This window comes from Simochromis diagramma, unplaced genomic scaffold (assembly GCF_900408965.1).
Source record: "Simochromis diagramma unplaced genomic scaffold, fSimDia1.1 OVJJ01000604.1, whole genome shotgun sequence".
NCBI lineage: Eukaryota > Metazoa > Chordata > Actinopteri > Cichliformes > Cichlidae > Simochromis > Simochromis diagramma.
The window spans coordinates 4,524,997-4,545,112 of NW_024387416.1; the positions used below are offsets into that span (position 1 = coordinate 4,524,997).

Consider the following 20,116-nt stretch of genomic DNA (forward strand, 5'->3'; position numbering starts at 1 on the left):
CTTAATTAACGGGCGCCGCAATCGATAGAGGACGAGGAGGTGAAGAGAGGATTAGAGCCTAGAATACAGCAGTTTATATATTTGTGATGTGACTGATAAAAGAAGAACGTAGAAATCATCAGCTGAAGCAGTGAGCAGAGGAAATGAGCCTCCAGAAAGAATGAGCGTTAAAGGGCTCAAGGAGATATACGGCCTGACTAATGTGGACGGTGTGCATTTCCATTACAACCTTGAGGAGGAATTAAAAACCTATGCACACACAATTCCAGTGACAGTCGCAGAGAGTCTCTACTCATATGCAAACCCCTGGTAAGACGTCACATAAAAACCCTAAGAAAAAAACAGCATGCAACATTAGCTTCTCATCTGTATTTGTTACAATTCTCCAATAACGTCTGAAAATTCTTCTGTCAATCAATAAAAGATGCAAGAGAAGAAAAAAGAAAAGCAAGACATACTATCTTGTATAATGTGTCAAGTAGACAAGTGTGCAGTCTGGGATCAATTTCAGGAGCAGTCATGCAGGGCGCTTTGGCCACGGCCTTCATCGAGCCTCCATTAGCTCAAACTGAAGTGAGGGGCGAGAATCGGGGAGGGGTGGGGTGGGGGTCTTTCAGCCAATTTGTCTGGCCTCTAATGCATTCATCTCTGTTCAGCAGACGAGCACAGGATGTTTAATTTTAAAAACGCTCTCCATCTCAGACCCCCGCATTGCGCTATGGGATCAACCCTTGCAAGAGATTAAAGAAAGCAAAGTGGAATCAGATTACCTTGAGTTACTTTTACAATACTCTTCTCGCAACTCGACTCATCAGCAGCGACTGATGACTGAGTTTCTGCTCCGAGCCAAACGCGGCTGGATGTAACCCGTGTGTAATTGTCTGCAAGCTCTTAAGTATCTGAATGATTTTACCTCTGCAAATTTTAAATGTAACAGCAGCATCAATGGGAAGCCAGATTTGAGTGATATCACACGAAAAGAGCTGATATCGCTCGCAGCTATCGCGCCGCAGCTTGTAATGGTGCTAATGGCTGAAAAATACGGTGATGTTCCAATTTTAATTTTTTTTTATTTTTCTTTGGACCTTTATATGTGATCTGCTACTCAAAGGGAACACGGTGCAGATAGTCTTTGATAAAATAGCACCGGAAAAGACCAAAATGGTTTCAACGTTTCGCTAGTCATAGTCATTTTTACAATATTGCCGCCCAGAAATGAGCCATGAGTTGCTTTTTCCATAAATTGTACCTCAGGAGTTGAAGTGACTATAAAATTGAGGTGAGGTGCACTGGTGAGGGTGTAGAAGGACAGACAAACCAGTCTCTGATTATGCACACAATCAGCCTGAGCTGAATTAGATTTAATGGAAGCAACCAGCAATGTTAGAGAAATAAAGTACAGAAAGTTATTAAAGTTCCATAAAGAGCTTTAGAAGGAGTAGCTCTGTAGGAAGCCAGAGTTTAGAAATTAAAGATAATTACAGCACAGAACCAAATTTAAATCAGAGCAATCAGAGCGACTGAGTCAGGCAGAAAGGTATTCTTGTGTTCTCCATGAGGATGAATTACCTTTTTCTTCCACTTTTTTGCAAAGTCCCTTGAGAAACTATTTGTTTAACTATTTTTCTAGTCTTGTTTTGTATTATTCTAAATGGGGAGGCTTTTATTTTGACGAGATTGATAGAAGATGCCTGGCAGCTGAGAGACAGGACGCTGCGCCCGGTGCAATGGAGCATTTCTGTTATGTAAATGTTCTGCAAAGTAATCCTTTTTGGTATCTGTGGAACTGCACAATATGATTTATTATGCGGTTGTCATGTTTCGGCTGTGTGGCAGGCAGGAGAGGACCCAAACGCAAACTCACGGGGACAGAACTTGAACTCAAAAGCACAGCTTTAATTGCTGGAAAAATAGAACACAGGCAATACAAAACTAAACTGGGAAAGCTAATCATAAAGTATACCAGGAGACACGGGGAGAATCACACACAGCATGAGGGAGAACGCGACACTGAACTGAGGGAGGCGCAGACATAAATACACAGAGGGTTAACGAGGGAAGTGGGAACACACGGGGAACACAGGTGACACAGATAACCATAACGAGACAGGGCAGGAGTAAACACAACATGACGCATACTGACGAGAGACTGTCAAAGTAAAACAGGAAGTACACGGAGGTTCAGACAGGAGGAAAAGGAGCACGGGGAGAACACAGACATAACGGGCTGGGGAAAACATGGAATAAAACACAAGGAGAGACGAGGGCTCACAGATACACAGGGGCACACAGGAGGTAACCAAATAAGGAACATCTTAACTAAATAACCTAGGAACCAAGGCATAAATAGGGAACAAAATACAAAACACACAAAAACTAAGAATACTGGGCCAACATGGCCCAGGACCATGACAGCGGTTGCGTAGATTACGTGTCTTTTACAAAAAAGGTAACACACAAAAACAATCAATTCTTATTTGTCCTGTCAAACCGAAAACTGTCACTTTTCTATGAGCCCGGCCAAGCCATCTGTAATTTCTAATAATCTGTCCAGAGCAATTAAAAGAACAGGGGAAATCGCAGTGAAATCTATTTTGTACCACAATGGCCCTCATAAAAAATGCACATTACTGTCTCCAGCGTGCGAAAACTAATCACTGCTGCTTCCATTCCTGAAAGAGCCGAGAGTTTTCTACTGGACTCTTGATGATGCGCACACTTATTGTCCATTATGTAGGTGGGAGCTTCTGATCCCACCTCATTCCTGTAATGATAATGGCTTCTCGCAGCTAGCTGTTAATTACTATTGCTGCCTCCATGTGTCTAAGTGTGTGCGCGTGTCTGTATGTATGTGTCTATGTGCAGGCATGGGTTAAACCGCCCCTCTGCTACAGTGAGGCACTTGAAGAAACAGGTGCTGCTAGTCCCTGAGTCACCCCGACCTTCTGATTGGTCCACCAGCACACGGTCACAGACACACACACACGGCGACTGCAGCTTGATGTGGAGTGGTGATGTCGTAGCATTTGATTTTAGTCATCTGCACTTGACAGAGCCATCTGGCTCGTCTGCAGGGAACCACACATACACACACAAACACAGTCCAGCGCAACATTTAACACCGAATGATGCAAAATGAACTAGTTTAAACACACTGTGACACTAAAAATGTGCAGATTCTGTTTGTGAATTCAAACCTGCACACTGGTTTGATGGAGAAGAAAGAAAAAAATTACAGTAATTATAATGCGTGACATCATCCACACCCACAAGTCGTATTAATAACTTATTTATGTTCACATAAAACTGAATACATCCAGCCTGGACTCATTTAGGATGCAGATGACCTTCTCTCACAGCACCCTAACAAATCATCCCCAGGATGCTTTGGCTTTTCCCAGGAGTGAAATTTATGAGTGTCTGTCTGGCACTCTCAACCAAGCCCTGCATTAAATTTAAAGTATTGAAATATTAAATGCAGGCATCCGAGAGAGTGTAAACATCCGTATATGGGAGGCAGTGGAGCTCCCAGAATTGCTGTATTCGCACTGCACTTCCCAGACTCATTTGTCAGTTAACGTATGGGGCTGTAACATCATTCCCTTTGATTTTCTCTTTTAGAAAGTTTTACTTTCCGTTTGTTGTTCTCTTTTTCTTGTCTGTTAAGCCATCCTAACTTTTATTACTCATGCATACTTATACACTTCTACATTTATTTTTATTATTGAGCGCTCTGTTGATGGATGATGCTGTCACTGCAATGCATTCAGTAAAGAAAATAGAGAAACGTACGGGCCCGAGGCTGCATGCCTCCACCAAGGCTGAAACTTCCCTCCGAACAGTGCAAGAACCGAGTCGCTGGACTCAGAACAACACCCGGATCCAGACAACAAATTTGAAATGATTGTGAGAATATATGTTCAGTCCATCTTAGCATGCATCTGCTTCAGTGGAAGCTGGAGAACCTCGTGCATACACAAATAAATTCATCTGACCTCACTATTTAGCTGAAAGCACCAAAAAAAACCCCAAACAAACTAGAAGACAGTCTTATTGACAATCGTATTGATATGTGAAGTTAAGCTTATTACGTTTTTTTCCCCTTCTTTACAAAATGAGGTACAATAATCTAAAATCTGCAAGTTAATTCTATAAATCTTTTTCATAAATGATGGTAAAATGGAGCAAAATGCAGGTAGAAGGATTGGCTTTGGTGTCAACAGTAATGCAGGTGTTATCCATTCACCTATGGCCCATACCTGCAGAGTGAGAAAGAATGAAGTCATGGACACAAGCAGCCAATATTTGTTTCTGTGTTGGGTGGTTGGATCAGCCCTAGGGATGGGGTAAGGAATCTGTGCGTCTGGATGGAGCCACTGCTTGCTTGAATTGAAAGGAGGTGCCTAAGGAGGTGTGGGTAATGCTAGGAAACTTCTTTTGGAGGTTATCCAAGAAATGTCCAGATGGGAGAAGACCAAGGGCTAGAATTAGAACACACTGGAAGGATTATATATGTGATCTGGCCTGGGAGCATCTCCCCAACCTGGAGAACCTGGAAGACTGCCAAAGGAAGTGGAGAGAAAGACATCTGGAATACCCTGCTTAGCCTGGTGGCACTGGATGGATGGATGGATGGATGGATGGATGGATGGATGGATGGATGGATGGACGGATGGATGGACGGACGGATGGATGAACAGTCAGTATACATACAGGTTTCAGAAATAGTATCAGTAATATTTAGCTAGAGACGACTGTGTAAGAACAATTGCATTTTCACCTATCTGCAGTCTCACAGTTCTGCATTATTAGCCACTGTTAGATCCAAGGGCAGTGTGGTAGTGGCTGCTGTTTGAGGGCAAATTGTGTGCGCGCGTGTGTGTTTCTCTGTCCAGGCAATCCAGCTTTTCTTGCGATTCAATCACACAATCTCTCCGCCTCAGCCTCACCTTATTAACCATTAGGCCCCAGTCGTCTTTGCTAGATGACTTTTGTGCAATCATATTGCCAGGCTGGAGCTAAATTGTTGTACTAAATGTAATACACAAGCTACTTTTGATTCCTTCATTTAACTCCAGTATTCTCCTCAGAAGTGTTGCGAAGGTAGTGGCACGCCTATGTTTCCTTGCATGGCTGTGCACATCAGAGTTAAATGCACAGACTGAAGTGTCACACATGAAGCGCTTCAGTATGTGGATATTTGTGTCCTGAGAAGACTATGCAAGCGCATGTCTTGGGATTATTGAAGCCTAAAGTGACTTCATTCACCTAAATTTCTCGTCCAATCTTACCTAAAGAGCATATGCTCTTCAAAGCTTTTAGGAATTTAAGATGATTATGTTGTACCATCAGGGAGGCATCTGATCTGCCCCCAGTCACTCATAGATGGTATGGACCCACAGATATCAGCGGCGTGGATCATATGAAGAGAAACAATTCAGCACAAATCCATAGAAGAACTGTGGCAAGTTCTCTAAAATGTTGGGAACAATCTGCCAAGCAATAACCTTGAAAAACTGTACATAAGTGTAGCAAAGAGAACTGGTGATGTTCTAGAGGTGAAGAGTGGTCGCACCAAATGTCAATCTGATTTAGTTGTACTTTGATTGGTAAATAAAAGCTACTGATGGCTAGAAGTACTTCAGAAAGACTTACTTTAGTTTCCATGCTTTTCATGTAAAGTACTTTCATACTCTAATACTCTAAAGCAGCGGTCTCCAACCTTTTTTGCAATGGACCAGTTTAACGTCAGAATATTTTCACGGACTGGCCTATAAGGTGTCCCGAATAACTACAACAAAATATGACCAAGACAAAAACTGTGGTATTTTGTAAATATAATAATAAACTTGAATCCAATGTGTAATTGTGTAACTTTAATTAGCAGCGTCCTCCTGAAATGCACCAACGACATTGAAAGTAACGTCCTCCTCACTGCCCCTTAAAGCTCTCTTGTCGCTATGGTAACGCCTAAATACTTATTTCAAAATAAGACACACAACTACAACACGTGAAAAGACCCAGGGAAACAGAGTTAACGACAAAAACCCTAAAATCCATACATTTCACACCCGAGCCTCAACTCTCGCGGTCTTGGGGACCGCTGCTCTAAACCTACTTGAAACCATCAACTGTATTAAAGACTCCAAGCTTGAAAGCAAAGCTAATGAATGAGTGCCTTAAATGTGCATTCATCTTGATGGCCACCAGGTTGCGACTCCTCAGGTTGCAAAAAGAAGTAAATATGTTGAGTATATGGTCTGCGTTGCTTGTTGAATGCAAAGTCATGTTCATTGTGGATGGAGGCTAAAACAAGGTATGTTTTAGGGCAGGTGAGCATAACGGTTACTAGTTAGCACTGTCACCTCCCAGCAAGAAATTAAAATCTAGTCTGAGGCCTTTCTGTGAGGAGTCTATGTGCTCCTTGTATCCGTCTGGGTTCTCTCCAGATACTCCAGCTTCCTCCCACAGACATAAGACACGCAAGGTGATTTTAAAGTGAATTGGTTTGACCAGTTATTTGTCTCTGTGTGTTAGCCCTGAGACAGATTGGTGACCTTTGCAGAGTGTACCCTGGCTCTTGTCCTGTGGCAGCTGGGATAGTCTCCAGCACCCTGTGACCCCGAATTGGATAAGCAGAATAAAATAGAAGGACCTTTTACGGTAGTTGCAGCTCGGTTTCACAGTCAGATCCAACCCTTGCTAATAAAATCTGGTATCAAAATAAAAAGATGGTAACGGCAAAATGGCTCAACTTCATGGTTAACAGGGCTTCACTAACCAGTGGCTAAGTACATGTTCTTTTTAAAAAACCTCTGCTTAAATCCCTGTACCATCTCCTTCGTGTGCCACCAGCTCTGAGATAAAGTCGAGAGACCTCTGTTTCAGCCTCTGATGTAGATCTTTCTGAAGTGTCACATTAGATGAGACAGTATGTCTCTGACTTTCACATGGTGCTGATGAACAGCGCAGAGCACCCAAAGGGCAAGAGCTAGATGCGAACCACACACATATTCTGCATTCATTAAATCAAGGGTACGCCAATACTCTGATATCAGCATGTGCACAATTCATAATCATGTCTGATGGAAGGTTTTCGGCCCAGTAGAGCTAAACCACAGAGGTTGAGGATGCTTGTGATCTGAATGCGAGGCAGTGTCCTTGTTCAGCTGTTGTGGCTACCGCTGCTCATCTAACGACTCGTGTTCTCTTCTGTTTATCCAACAAGTGCAGAAAGACAGAAAGGCTGGCAGCTTTGTGACGCTGTATTTCTGCCAATTCTTCAGATTCGGTCATTCTCCTTCGATGGAGCTGTAACGCTCTCGTTCTCTTTCTCATCGTCCCCATTATTTGATAATTTTGCCCGTTTTTCCTCTCTCTCTTCTTCTGTTTTTCTTTCCTCGGTACCCATGGCCTTTATAACCTCCATCTTCTGCCATTTGGGCACAGACCTCTGGTCATTTCACTGATCGTCCATGCATGTCCATCCTTTTCATTTGTCTCAGTGTTTCTCAAACTCCCACAACACAACATCAATTTTGGCTTTTCCAAATGGTTGAAATCAGTGTTATTCTTCATTAAAGAGCTGGCCAGCATCCATTCTTTATCTCCAGCATATAATGGCTTTCATCTCTTTGTTTCACCTTACAAAGTCATTATAATGTTCTAATTAGGTTTAATCTGGTCCCTCGCTCTATCTCCATACCAATCAGCCATCCATTCTCCACCACCTGCAGCAGCCCTGCACTCCACTTTGCATCACCCTCTCATCTCTGCTAATCTCTGCCATTTTTCTCACCTACTTTGCCTCTCACACCACCTCTTCACATCTATTGTCTGCACTGTCCTCTCCACTTTCTCTGCCTCTTCCATTCACATTTTTTGCTGCACATTTTACTCACTTCATTGCTCCCTTCCGTATTTGCCTCGATCTTTGTTCCCCTGCTCTTGTGAGTTACATCGCTCACCCACTTCCCCCTCCTCTGTCGTGTCCTTTCCCCCCCCCTCTCTATCCTTCTGAATCCTCCCTCTCTCGGCTCGTCTTCCATTTCCACACGTATATTTCCCTGTTTTGTTTCTTTCCCATAAATCCAAATATCCTCTCTCCTAATTTCTCTCTTCGTGGCACAATTGATTTTGTACATTTACCGATGCAATAAAACAGCGCAGGCTGTATAAATCAGCATCTTCGGGACATGTGGCAGCGGGGAAGTCAAGCTCAACAAAACTAATTATGTCAGTGTGGAAATAGCTTCCATGCTAAATGATTTAGAATAAAGGAAGAAAAGAAAGAGCCAAAAAAGCCACTGAAATTTGTAATTAATCAAAGAGGGAAAAAGGGGAGAGAGGAAGAAAATACAGCCTCATCCATATTGCCAGTGGTTAGCAGCTAATGAAAAAGACCTTTTTAATTATTCTTCCCCAATCATGTGAGAAGGCCTTTATTTGAATCTGGCTCACCTCTTGTCCTCTTTGGTAGTGCATTTTGATTAGCTTCCTGTGTGTTTATTAGCAATCCTGTAGTAAAGCTTTGCAGGAATTCAGATATTGATCAGTGCCAGGATTCATACCGCACATGGAAAGGTCCTACGTGTAATCAAAGGCCTGCTAAAAGAGCCGTTATAGGGTTATTTTGTTAATGCGACTGCTTAAATGGACTTCCATCCACAGGCTGTGAGCAGATCAGATGGACAGACGTGCCTTTTCTTTCAATTCTCTTTGTATTTTTTATTTTTTTTTGCTTTCATTTAATTTAATTCATGACACAGCCATGAATTATACATGAACAATATAAAAAAATTGCACAAATTCAACTCAGAAATTAAACATTTATGCCATTTCCCGCTCCTCCTCTATCTGTCTGCCACTCGCTCTCTCAGTGTCTGCAGAGTGCCTACACACACACACACATACACACACACATACACACACACACAAAATGAATGGTGCGCGTGGACCTATAGTGAAGCAGCGGTGTGCGACGGACCGAGGGAATTCCAAAGGTCAAAGAAAAACACAGAGCTTACGTGTAAATACAGACACACGCCATCACACATGCACAGCTTACACATGCAATGCACCGTTTGCCGACACAGAGATGCGTAGCTAATGCAGAGCGTGCACAAAGATGCAAAAATATTAATGAAATCCTGAAATGTGAAATGAAAGCCCACGAAAACACAGACAAGGACCGCACATGCACGCGCTCACACCTCACAGTGAGTTGCAGTATTGTCTAAATGGCAGCGTATTGAGTCGAGGGCGAGTGATTGAGTGACTCACTGTTGCAGCTCACTGCCTATTTGGCTGTCTGCATTGCCAAAAGACACACACGCAGAGTTAATGCACGGGTGCACTCACAAACACACACAAATACACACAAACAGACTGCAATGAACAGTTTTAAAGGTGTGTAAGTCAGCTGAGGAGATGACTCATACCTGTCTTCAGACACTGTTCCCAACAACAGGGGAGTTTGACTTTGCCACCACCTGGCTGCCTGACCTGCACCGTGTGCTCTCTGGACAAGGTCTTCGGTACATATGGAAATAAGATGAATAAAAAAATCATATCCTTGAATGTTTAGAAAGTTGTTCCTGATCAACATCATATGCTTGACTGTCTTTAATGCTGCTATAAAATATATATATTGTTGCTCACAGTCTTCCTGCAGTGATTTATGCTGGCAAAGAAATGTGAAAAGAAATAGCAAATAATATTCAACTTTTATGTAAGTTTTTCCTCATGATTCAAAATTATTCTCATGCAATATAATTACAAGAATTAAGCACGAGTCAAGTATTATTCAAGTGATATTGGATGCAATGGAAATGATGGTTATTCTATTTCCTTTTTATGTGGGCAATTTAATAGAGTGCCTACTTACACTGAATCTACTATTTCCACTTACACTTATATCATCATTGAAGGGTATATGCTGACATTTTAATAAAGATTCTTATAGCTCATGACAAATGTCTTCCGAAGATTGATATTTAATGCATAGCTATAGCATGGAGAAAGTTAGCTCATTGGGAAAACTAGCAGCAGTGAGACCATACATTGCTGGAGACACATGTATCCATGAAAAGTAGTTATCTATCCACAAAAACGCAACTTGTTGTCTTCCCATTTATTTTAACTATATATTAAACACACACGATGCTTTAGGTTAGCAGTTTTTCCTTGTGGCTTGTAAATATGCTAAGCTAAGTGCTTGAAGCCTCGATGTGTGTAGCATAAATACAATAAAGAAATGAAATGCAACAAGCTTATAGGCCTATCTGTGTTTCCTAAAATGACTAACTTAAACAACATCTTTTAGCTGTGTACTGAGAAATCTGTCAATTCCTTAAATTTCTTTGAGTCAGGTGTTAGCAAGTCAAATACCACTATAGCCAGGAGATTATTTTGCATTGTAAATGTGCCTGTAGCTTCAAAAACTAGACAGAAAGCAGAGCATTTGTGGTGCGTTTGCATGGTTAGGTAATGCTAAAGGCTATAGAAAGAAAAACCTAAGAGGAAAATAGCCTAGCAACAACAAGACTGACCTGGTGAGGCTCTTTGAGGCATGGGTTTGTTTGGGTTACCTTAAGCATGCGTAGCCTATAATTCCAGTGTACCCTGCTAGTGCAGTAATGTGAAAAAATACATTTTCACAGGACTCTCTGCAGTCATGTGACAAACGAAGTACATCCCATGATTCAGTAGTTGAACCACATTAAGCAGTGTCTTTGTTATAGAGGAATTTTTGTCCGCTCTTCTTTATAATGTTTCATCAGGTCATTGAGGTTTGAATCGTATCTGGTCAATGATGACTTGATGTCTGGACTTCGACTGGGACATTACAACACCTTGAATCTTTTGAGCCATTCCAGCGTATATTTGATGGGCTCTGCCGTTCCTGGGATTGCTGTCCTGTTGCATGACCCAATTTTGGCTGAGCTTCAGATGTTGGACAGATGGCTTTACTGTGATGTACGGTGGAGGTCATGATCGACTCAATCGACGTCTTTGTGCTATGCTGTGTTTGGTTTTCACCACATGTGTAGTTGTGCGTTACAGTCAAACATCTCCACTTTGATCTCCTCTGTCCAAAGGACATTGCTCCAGAGATCTTGTGGTATGTTCATATTAAACATTGCAAACCTAAACTGTGCTGTTCTTTGTAGAGAGAAGAGCCGTCCTCCTGGCAACGTTTCCAAACAAGCAAATCCTTTTCTAATTGCAGTGTCATGAAGTTTCAAATTTAACATCCTAACCGAGGTCTGCAGAGTCTGAGGTGTAGCTGCAGTTTCTCTGAACATTGCATGGACTGACCTTGGGCTATATTTGCTTGGACGTCCACTGCCGGGAAAATTGTGGCTTTGTGTTAACACACACCTGAATGCTCCACACTGGCAAATTGACAAAACATCTGCTTTTACAGAGGTTCTCACACCTGCTGATGATCAGTTAAGTGTATTTGATCAGCATCACCTGGCTGCTATTTACCCTCTTAAATCATATGAAAGCAGTAAGGTGATACTTAGTTTTTCCACGTGTCTGCACAGAGTCACCTGAAAACTTTCTTTTTCACGACTGTAAGTAGAGGGTACAGAGACAGCTAAAGAAAAGTGTTTCGTTATTTAACTTAAGTTAGTGGATTCTTAGCCAAACAGTAATTTTAGACAATCATTCCTGCTCTTTGAGAAGTCGCCGGAGTCTTACATGTAAAGACAAAATCCAATAAAAGCAATTTAGCAACAGCAAGCAGTGCTGGTAAAACTGTTCTCAGAGTACTTTTCTTTCTGCAGCAGCAATATTCAGTTTCTCGTGCCCTCAGGAGGCCTCAGTATCAGCAGCAGGCAAGTCGGCCAATGACAGGTCTGACTGCAAGTCATCTAATTGTGATGTCTTTACTTTAACACGACTTGGTGGCCTAGCCGTCTGACACCCAACCACTCACTTAATAATCACCCCCACTAGTGTGTTTTCTGCTGAATCGCTTCTGTCTGGTGCGGGTCTAGCCTCAAAATACACCGCCGAGTGTTGCGTTAAAAGGCTGCTCTTAAAACTGTTTTTTGAGAGACATTTCAATTTACTGAGAGATATTTCGAACTAGTTGTTTTTCTAGCAAAAAAACAACTAGTTCTTGAGGAGCGGTCATGGCATGCGTCGCTCAGTCACAGGTCATTTGAGGAGCCTGGGTACTCGTGCTCTTGCCCTGAGCGCCAAATATGCCAGCACTGTCACTCCGTCAGCAGCAGAGCCAGAGACAAAAGCTTCACTTCACAGCCTTTGCTTTCTTTTCAAACACAGCACGTCTGTGCAGTCTGTCAGAGAAATAAATACACTACACCAACAAGCGGAAAAGAAAAGGACCAAGAATTGCGACGTGCATCACCTACAGGTGTTTATTGTGTACTATCGAGCATGTGAAAAACAGTGGCACAGAAATGATGAGCCAAAGTGTCCGTACGCAAGGGCACATTTCTAAAGGTCACATCCAAAAGCTCGTTCCAGGTTGTGATTTGAAGCAGTTGAAAAACACCAATTGATATTCCACCATAACAACAGCACTCCTGAGTCGTTATGGATTTTGCCCGAATCTCCTCAAATCCCCAGTCCCTGCTGAGAGCAATATCCCCCCTACCTAGCACCTGGAGGAGTACTTTTGATTTAATGTCTTTCAGTCTGCTGCAGAATGAAAAAAAAATCTCAACCAATTTTCTGAGAATGAACCAACTAAAATAAAGCCACAGAAAAAAAATTGCAAAATTACCAACCCGCTTTATTGCAACTTGGCTCTGATTCTTAAATTGGATCTATGAACACAACACACAGTGCAAACTTCACATAGACTCAGCTGATAACTTAATAATAGCTTACTAATAAGATATGAATTTCTGTGTGTACTTGAGTCTCTAATTATTATTGAATATAAGTAGGTTTTAGATGGTTGGTCAGATAAAAAATTAAAAATCTAAACATGTCATCTTCGATTCTGCTCTTTCATATGTTTTGCATGTCGTCACTGCAGAAACTGAGATGTAAAAAGAGAGAAAACCCATGTTAGTTTCTCATTAATCCGATGATTTGAAGTACTACGAAGTACACATAGTGCATATTATGCTTACTATCATTTCTTTTCTTTTCCTGTTTTACTGGGAGTTTTTTTCAGCAGGATGCTATCAGCCAGGCTGGCATTACAGCAGAGCGTAGTTTATTGCAAAAACTTGCCAAGCAGAAATGCCAATATAGGTTTGAGATGATTTAGAAACAGGGGCGCCATCAGACTGTTTAGAAGAGAGGACTGACCCGCCTTCACAGTGTGAAAAATCCTCTTCACTATGCGTCCTACTCAGGTCCAGCAGATGTTTACACTCCTGCCTTTTTTTAATGACCATAAAAAGCAACCTGGGTAGAAGTGGAACATTAAGCTCATGACTCCAAATAGGCCAATGCTTATTCAAAGCCAGCTTTAACAGACTGTAAATAAAAGATGGCCACCATAATCTCGCGATTACTGTCGTGCTCTGTAATGTTGTTTGATCCGTTTGCACAGTGAAATTAAAACCTCGCAAAGACAACCTAACTGTCTGAACATCAATATATTTCTGATTTCAATAACAGGACTCACATTTTGGTGCCTGAATTTTAGTTTTATGGGCAACACCATCATATCTTCCTTCACAAAATCCACAAATCTTCTCTGTGATCTTATTTTTTAATTATTATTGCTGTTTGTCAGATGTCATTTAAAATGCAGTAACAAGAGTCATTTCAGTGACTCTCGTTAATTGAACTGAAGCCTTGCAATAAGCTATAAACTGAGCCAGCAGCCACATAAATTTAAAGCATCCCCACACTTAATTATGATTAATTCTGAGTATCAGTGAAATTCAAGCAGCTATTTTATAAAAGTGCAACAAAAAAAAGCTAACCTGACAGCAGCTTTTTGTAAAGTTGGCCATTTTTTACACAGGAGTCTATAAAGAGTGACTCGCTTTTAGAGCCACCCTCAAGTGGCTGTTCTAGGAACTGCAGGTTCGCCACTGGCTTCATTTTTCAGCCCTGGTTGCTCGGCTTTAACAGACAGGTGTAAGTCTTTTTTAGCAAATAAACAACAGACTAGCAGCTGATTAATGCAAAGCCAACTCTACCTGGCTCAGTTTCTATACCTGAATAGAAAAGAATGAAACAAATCTTTAAATAACTGCTAAATGTTGTATTGGGCACATTGTACATGTCCCTTATAATGAGCCTGTGTTTCTATTGCCCCCTCAGGGTGACAACTGTATATTCACAGTGAGATCCAGGAACACATACACACAACATAAATGAATTATGTAGCATACGCTCCAATAACATTTGACTTCCCATCTGCTCTCGCTTAAAGACATCTTGAGCTGTTCTCACCTGCTCGCACAGAGACACGCATACACAAACTCAATCTCTACATTTACGCAATCTACATAACCAGCGATAATCCACATTATTCTGATTGGTCGGGAGCACACAGGCACACGCACACTGAGATGTAGTGCAACTCTGTTACCACGTAGCTCTGCCCTTCTGTGGTTACACACACCCGCTTCACAAACACACACTTGCATATAAAATCACCGCAGCAGCGCATCCTTCAGCAACATAATCTAAGACACAATGAGAAAGCATCGGCAGTTTGTCACATCCAATAATATCCAATATAGTACTTAATATAGATGACTGTATAGTGGAGGGGAATGCATGTGTGCAAGAGACAGAGAGTTAAACAAAGGAGAGGAGTGCAGAAAGTAGGTCCAATACTGTTTCTATGGTGATTAATGAGATACAAAAGTCTTTAACGTTATCATTATGGGTACGAGAGGAGTGGGTGACTGTGTGCGTTTGCGTATGTGTGTGTGTTTGTGTGACAGAGAGATAAAGTCAAAGCAAGACGGAGACAAGAGAAATGAGAAATTCTCTGTGAAATGAGTTTAGCCCCCCCTCGGCTGCTTTTCTATCTTTGGATCGATACCAGTTTCTCCCATGTAAGTGGGACAACGTTTGCCAAGAAGGGTGAAGGAGGTCAATAAAAACACACAACATGTATAGAGAAGATTTCTGAGTAAATCTGAGTGAAAGTTGCTTTTATGCCTTCCTGTCTATTTTGAAGTACGAATTAAACTGCGGCCTCTGAGCAACAGCTGCAGGCACCGTGACTCAGAGAGGGTCACCAAAGGACCCCGGCAGCAGCGAGGTTAGAGGAGTATATGTGAGCCTTTGACTGGAGGGAGTTGGTTTAAATCCCTGGATTGGGTTGGCAAAACCTGACAGGAAAAGATGAATGAGTAACATTTCCCAGTAATTCAAGATTTTAAGATTTTTTTTTTTTTTCTTCTTTGAGCAAAGACGTACACATCCAGTGCCCTTGAAGTCTGGGAGCTGTACTCGCCAGCTCTCATACGAGGAACACAGTCAGCAACTTTTTTAAAGGAAAGAAAAGCTGCAGAACCACGATTAATATCCTGTGTTAAAGTCCAGTGTTTTGCAAGTCCATTTATCTATCCTGACCTCCTACTTGTATCGACTTTGTAGCTCTTTCTGTGTCACCTGACTTCCTCTTTTGCCCCTGTCATAACTGCTTTGACCACTAGAGGTCACAACAAATGTAAGTGGGTTATAATAAATGACTTGTTTTTGATGCGAGGACAGTTACAGTGATGTACACGTGAACCATGGCTGTTTTAAAAAGAATCCTTGGCATTACGTTCAAGTTCAATCCAGCATTTAAGCTCTGAGAGATGTTTTAGACCTGTGAGAAGTGCAGTAACGTCCAACTCTGTAGGTTATTCCATTCACTATAGTACAAAATGATTAAAAGCTGTTTTGTCTAAATGGCAGTCTAAGGTTTAGCCATACCACATCTGTATATTTGAATATGCTTTTGGAATATGCAAAACAAGTTTCAAATCTATACAGCTTGATTTTCACACCACGTTTACAGTAAGCTGTAAGTAATGGCTTGGGAAGGTTGGAAGTTGTACAAGTGAAACCTCAAACTACTGCACTATTTGTAGCTGATGTAAGCAAATCACTGCGCAGAATGTGAAATGTGTCTTGCGACTAGTTTATCGGCTGACTTTGCTGTAGTTCTCTACAGGCTATTCTGTCATAGCGTCCCCATCAAACATCTGGCTGATGGTCTTTTCTTTATGTGTAGTCATGTCTGAAAAAGTTTTTCAAAATAAAAGCTGAACTGACATCGGTTCGAGGTGCGTCTTCAACACACCCAGATGTTCTGGTATGACGTCCAACCAAGATAAAGTTTGTGACTGCAGAATTATTTTTCAACTACCTCTTAATCAGTTATAATAAAATTAGATAAAGGAAACATTGTCAATTAAAAGAATGTGGAAAGAAATACTGTTCAATGGTGATTAAAATGCAGAATCTCAAGCTTCCTTCCTACTGAGCTAACTGCACATTTAGCCAATCCCATCACTGAATCTATAGTTCAGACATTGGTGTCAGAGAGGAATATTTATAACAATCCTATGCATTATGTTCCTCGTGCAAATAAATGAAACAGAAGTCCAGATGTGCATAACATAAATAGTATGGATAGATTTCTAATGATATTTTTTTAAATAGCTCTGATAATAAAAATCTATGTACATGTAAAAGATCTGAGGCCATCTGCTCACAGCTGTGTACTAACTAAATTAGTTGTTGTTTAATAAAAAACAATGAAGCATCTAATTCCTGCAATAATCTGATCTATTTTTCTCACTTTGTAAGAGGCCATCCGACTAAACCTCTGCAAACTGCATTCAGTTTGTGCCGCTGTGTTGACCAATTTAGATGTCAGGGTTTCGACCAAGTGTCACATTTACTAATTGGGAGAAAACAAACAAAAGTTGCACTCTTTTCTAAACACAGGCGCAGTCAGTTCATTTCAACATCAAGCGCAAATCATAAGATGCTCTTTTCTTCACCGTAAATCGGGTGTTTGCACGCTTGATTTAAAAATTCTCCTACCTATATTTTAAAACTTAAGAAAGAGACTCCAAGAAATACATATGTAGCAAGGTCAGTCACAAAAATTTCCGAGTTCCCACCTCCTACATGCAATCTACACTACCTGCCCAGCATCACCATGAATACACTGCAACTTGCTAGAGAACAAAGGAGTCAAAGAGTGCAGTCATTTTCTCAGGAATTGGTGGAGACCAAAAATGAGCTAAAAGTAAATTTAAATAATGTATTTGCAATGTTCAGGTGACAGATAAATCCAAGTAATAACCAAGGACTCTGAAGTTCCCTCCAGAGACTTTGCTTTATTTCGTCTTATGCCCCTAGGCCACAGATGTGTCCTTGATCCAACACAGCTTATTTAAATGGCTAAATTACCTCCTCAGCATGTCTTGGAGTTCTCTAGAGGCCTGGTAATGAACTAATCATTTGATTCAGGTGTGTTGAAACAGGGTGACATCTAAAACCTGCAGGACACCGGCCCTCGAGGCCTGGAGTTCGACACTCCTGCTCTAGGCTTACATCAAATGTATTTACAACTGCAGCTGTTTTCAAACAGTCTGCCGAGTATGTAAATCAGCAACTGTGTGTAGACACATTTGCCTAATCACATTTAGAAGGTGAGAATATGTGTGTGCTTACAGCCATCTCCGCAGGTCCGCTAAGTGCTAAAACATCCATAAACAGCAAACACAGAAACAGCAAAATGTTGCAGGCAATAAATTTGTATCATTTGCATTATTTTTCATACGTAATTACATAAAGAATGATGATCAACAAGAAAACAGGGAGAAGAACTGTGGTATTGATGATTTGCTATTCCACGCCTATTTCTTATGCTAAAGCGATTCCATCACCAAATCTCATATCCTCTATTCTAAAGTGAAAGTGAAAGCGTTAGTGCATGAGCATTTTAAAGTTTGATTAGGGGACTCTTGTTTCCCCGAATGAGTCACATTAAGGCTGGTTGATCGATTCACAGATCCAGGGGTCGATGCGACCTATCTGAGGCAGGCATGAAAGAGCTTTTGAAGCGTTTGACCCTCATCCGACAGCCTACTCAACCAGCAGACCTGAGCATTCATTACCCAGATAATCACACTCTTAGCTGTGCACACTTTTGTGTTTTCTCACAAAGAAACATACATACATGGGTACAATCTAATGCTCCTACGTCTATGCATTTATCTGGTAAATCCATGTTAGCTGGGTATACTTGTTTGTGCGGTTTTAGGATGTGGGGTCGGATTTGTATGTGTGTAAATATTCAGAGGTAACAGGCTGTACAGCATGTATTCGGTCTTTGAAGCCAGCAATTAGCAACAGGCTCATTGTCAGGGTGTGAGATTCACGCATGTGACGCTATCGTGTGTCTGCATACGTATGCGATCGCATTTGTGCCTAATATCTACTTTGATCTATCTAAAAGCATGTTTGAAGCTGCGACTAAGATCCAAGCAGACCAGCGACAGATTTTCATGCTGATAATGGCAGAGTGGACAACCAACGCAGTGAAGAGGGAAGTAAGAATGAGAAACGAAAGGAAAGAAAGAGTATAAGGCAGAAGAATAATGGCAGAATGATCCAGAGGAGGAAATGAGAAAAGTGTCATTGGAGCCTGTAGGCTGAAAAGGCCAGAGAGGTTTCCTGAACCATCAGAAGACAGATGAATGGTTAAGTGTGTATGAATGTTTCATTCTACTTCTAGATCAGGACTGCGTTAGAAAATGAACTTAATGAACGTGGCTCTGGGGCTGAAGGTTAATAGCTGCATTTGTAAGATGGATCTGAGGGAAATACAACTGGATGGGCTCAGCCGTTGGAATAAAGCATAAAATGAAGAATAAAAAATGTATCCAACAGAAAACATTGGGTCAAGTTGGGACATAGACCTGCTTGCCATCACCTACATCCAGATGGTCAAGCACAGACGCATATTGCCATCACCTCCTCGTGACAACTGACTCCTGTCTATTAACCATTCTCATCTGCCTCCAAATCCAATAAAATTCTTCTTGACAGACTAACACTAACCTCTAAACCTCAGTCTTTTCAACCACATTCGTTCATTAAATTCCTAAATTTCAAATCCCAGGAACTACTGGTGTCCCCCAGGGATCTGTCCTGGGGCATCTTCTATTTAACATCTGTCTACTTCCACTTGGTCATATCTTCTGTAAGATTAATATCAGTTTCCATTGTTATGCTGGTAATAATAATAATGTATATTTTATTGATTACTCTCAGTGAAGTTGTGGGCAGCCACTAATCAGGCACCCGGGGAGGGACGGTAGCTTGCTCAGAGGTACCTTTAGGGTAGCTGTTCAGTGGATTCGACCCCTGACCTTCCGATCATGGGGTGACTATGCTACCTACTGAGCTATCCCTGCCTACACACAGCTGCACCTATCTATTAAACCCATTACCACCCTCCCACCCACCGCCCTGTTTCCCTCCAGGAAATCAAATCCTGGTACTCTTGCAACTTTTTCAAATTGAACAGTGATAAACCCGAGGTTCTCCCCACTGGGACCAAATCCACCCAGTCTAAATCTAACAGTTTTCCACTCCATATTGATAGCTCATTTTCTCCCTCCTCTCAGATTGCAAATGGCTGTAAACTGTCTAAAGTGGTAGAATCAGCACTTCTTTGAGTTTCAGCTACGCCTCAGCACTGTGACTTTCACGAAAGGCTGAAGTGTGCAACAGTCTTAGCTGGGTGTACCTATTAAACTGAGTGTTTTGTATTCAAAAAAAACGGACAGAGATCAAAGGCAAAATCCCGATTCGGCTGTTTTTGCTGTATCTTCATTTTTTGGCACTGGAAACACAGACACACGCGCAGTAATTCGACCTATTGTTAATATATAAATATTCAGTGGCGCAGCGTTAAAATCCTGTTTTGGTGGGAGAGCGATCTACCCGTAGATAGTACTGATTCCATAATCACAGATAACCTTCACACCGAATAGTTGTGTAGACAGCTGTTGTATGATGTAAACCCTATACAGAAGGAAAATTCGTCTTCCAGTGTTGCTATAGGATTTACTGTGATAGAAGGATGGCTACCGTTTCCCTCTCTCCCTCATTATTCTTGTTTGTCTGCTACTTTATTTCC

The 20,116-nt window shown here is 41.4% G+C and overlaps 1 protein-coding gene across 4 annotated transcripts in view; it reads right to left on the bottom strand.

The window, feature by feature from the left end:
- slc8a4b (solute carrier family 8 member 4b) overlaps positions 1-20,116 on the bottom strand; it is a 128,628-nt gene that overhangs the window by 92,778 nt on the left and 15,734 nt on the right. The window contains exon 2 of one of the 4 annotated variants that reach the window (XM_040012179.1): positions 9,441-9,531. The exons of the other annotated variants lie outside the window; for them this stretch is intronic. The gene's annotated coding sequence lies outside the window, so the exon portion shown is untranslated. The remainder of the gene's footprint in view (positions 1-9,440; positions 9,532-20,116) is intronic. 4 annotated transcript variants of the gene reach the window in all.